General features: G+C 41.9%; 1 long non-coding RNA gene across 1 annotated transcript; it reads left to right on the top strand.

Annotated features, from left to right (window-relative positions):
* Window positions 1–966: 966 nt before the first annotated feature.
* Window positions 967–1,342, top strand: LOC103465595 (uncharacterized). The gene is made up of 2 exons (XR_533821.2): window positions 967–1,173; window positions 1,259–1,342. It is a non-coding gene; the product is annotated as an uncharacterized LOC103465595 (long non-coding RNA).
* Window positions 1,343–2,985: the final 1,643 nt, after the last annotated feature.

Genomic DNA, 2,985 nt, shown 5'->3' on the forward strand with positions numbered 1-2,985 from the left:
TTTTTTGTTCTCTGGGAAATTATTTTTGATGATAAATACAGAAACAAGCATAAAAATCAAAACAACTACAATAGTGATAGTAATATTAATGATAAAATAATAGTCAGTGCACCGCCCCCTCACCACCAAATTATTTGGTGGGGGGCGGTGAGGGACCTGGATAAAGGCTAGGGGGGGCGCTGGCCCAAAAAAGGTTGAGAAACACTGATATAGCCCATAATGATCACAGAGAGACATGATACTACCTTCACTAAATGACAAATTCTGAGGTAAAAAAAAAAAAGATAATATTCAGATGATTAGGCTACTACCGACAGCATAATTTAGATTATTATATTACATTTCTGGCAGATCGGGACCAACTACATTATGCCTGCTGAGGATGTTGATTTCAGTCCGGCCCACAAATGAGTTAATTAAAAAGTAAATAAAATCAGCATGACGTGCCAATTAATTAAGTTTCAGATTCAACATTGAACAGCCATTGTTCATCTGCTATTCATTTACTAGCACATTTCTTTTAACCCAGTGGTACCACAAGGGGAGTTAACTCCAATACTCAACAGACTAAGGCAGAGGGTCTCATACTGCATTCCTCAAGGGCCAGAGTCCTGCGGCTTTTAGATGTGTCCTTACACATGAATTCAATGACTAATCTGCCTCATTAGCTTGCAGTCTTAACAGCGGAGTCTTGTGCAAGACTGCAACTTGCACATTTCTGAGCTCTTCAGCCTGTTTGCAAATCAGGGACAGTCAGGTAGCTTGCATGTCAGTGATACTGGGGGTCCACGTATACAGTCTAATAGATAGAGAATTTTATAGGAAGATAGCTAGCTATTAGACTGTATCCGAGGACATAAACCACACTTATCTAGCCAACTAGCTGGTGAGATAGATAGACAGACCACAGTAAGACAGACAGACAGACAGAGAACTTTATTGTCATTGTATGTGTAACCTGGTTATATTTCTCTTTTATTATAATTACTCAAAATGTCTTCTTTTGGTTATTTGACTTGTTCCTTATCTTACTGAAACACCTCTGTCATTGTTTTAACCGCGTTACTTTAAGATCGGAAGCCCCTCCCTTTTATTTCTTCTTCTGTGGTATTGTCTTTAAATTGTTTGCGCCCCTTAGCCCCTCCCCTTTTGACATGTTGTCCTGCGGGAGAGGTGTGTGCTTTCCATTTTTCCATCTAAATACATTCAGTTTATTTATAGATCTTTAAGTTAATTTTTGTTATATACTTTTGTGTAGGACTTGGAGCGGGCAGCCTATAACACGGTTGTTTTGTCTGTATTTTCGTCAGAAATAAACCGAGAATCATCCGCTTGAAAGAAACTGTGTCACGGTCCATTCACTCAAAAACCAGCACAACGCAGAAAAGGATCCGGTTACATATACTCAAGGCACTATAATTACATTTGATTGCTTGAGCAATAACACTGCCAACAAAAAAGTGCAGAATTGCTCAAAGTATAAAAGTTTACAGTTAAAGAAAAAGGAATTTTTCATTTTAAAAGTCAATGAATTTGTATGTCTAGTCATGGCGGTCTTTAATAGTCCCTCAGGATCTTCAGATTGACTGTCTCCTGCACTCACTCTACTTAAAGCTGCAATATATAACATTTAAAAAAAATTTTTTTTTAACTTAACAAGTTTGACTGGCAATGCTAAGACCCTCCTCCCAACATTGCTTGTTTTTGACCAGGAGTGGTGCAATATTTAAGACAGCAATAGTAGCTCAGGGAGGAGATGGAAGAGCTTTATTTTTCATAGATTGTCTAATATTACAATGGCAATTTTAACAAATTGTTAAAAAAAATTATTTTGTTAAAGTTACATGCTGTAGCATGGAGAAGTGCAGCAGCGTCCTGGGTGAAAAGGGTCTTTTCGTATGCTCTTTGCCCACTTGAACAGGTGAGCTTAGTACAGGGGTGTCAAACTCCAGTCCTGAAGGGCCGCTGTCCTGCAGTTTTTAGATGTGCCACAGGTACAAAACACCTGAATCAAATTGCTTAATTACCTCCTTCTTGTGTAGGTAAATTTTCCAGAGCCTTGCTAATGACCTAATTGTTCTATTCAGGTGTGGTGCAGCAAAGGCACATCTAAAAGTTGCAGGACACTGGCCCTCAAGGACTGGAGTTTGACACCCCTGGCTTAGTAGATGCCTTTAATAATGGACAAATAGGATCTGATGATCTACTGTGCTCTTTTGGTAACCCTCTACAAGCTCTTCTTGTCTGCTTCTGTACAGTTGGAGGACCTACACAAGGGGTCACCAACTCCAGTCCTCTAGGGCTACCATCCTGCAACTTTTAGGTGCGTCTCTGTTCAACCACACCTGGATCAAATAAACTGCTAGTTTCCAGCCTATTTCAGAGAGGAATGAATGCTGGTGAGGGAATTCAGACATTTTGGAGCAGAGATGAATTTAAAAGTTGCAGGATGGCAGCCCTTGAGGACTGGAATTGGTGACCCCTGACCTACACTGTACAGCAGTAAGTCAGTGTACAGTGACAGAATCTGGTCAGCAGCTCCTTAGACAGACCACACCGCCGAGAGTTCTCAGAAAACAAGAGTCTTTGCTTGGTTTTCTGTGTTGAAGCTCCACGTGAGATCCTCTGAGATGTGGACTCCCAAAAATCTGAAGCTGCTGACCCTCTCCACTTGCTCACCATCTATGCTCAGCCCTGGATGGATTGTCCTCTTTATCCTGAAGTTGAGGATGATCTTTTTTGTCTTCTTGAGCGCCTGTACGTTGGGGTTCACCCCGGTGAACGAGAGGGTAGCCTCCCTCCGCCTACGGGTGGGGGGACGGGTTCTGACTGTTGTTTGTGTTTACGGGCCAAGCGGCAGTTCAGATTACCCACCCTTCTTGGAGTCCTTAGAGGGGGTACTGGAGAGTGCCCCTCCTGGGGACTCCCTTGTGGTGTTCTGTTGTTGGACTTCTGTGCTCATCACGGATTGTCCATCACGAACAC

The sequence above is a fragment of the Poecilia reticulata genome, linkage group LG5 (genome assembly GCF_000633615.1).
Source record: "Poecilia reticulata strain Guanapo linkage group LG5, Guppy_female_1.0+MT, whole genome shotgun sequence".
Lineage (NCBI taxonomy): Eukaryota > Metazoa > Chordata > Actinopteri > Cyprinodontiformes > Poeciliidae > Poecilia > Poecilia reticulata.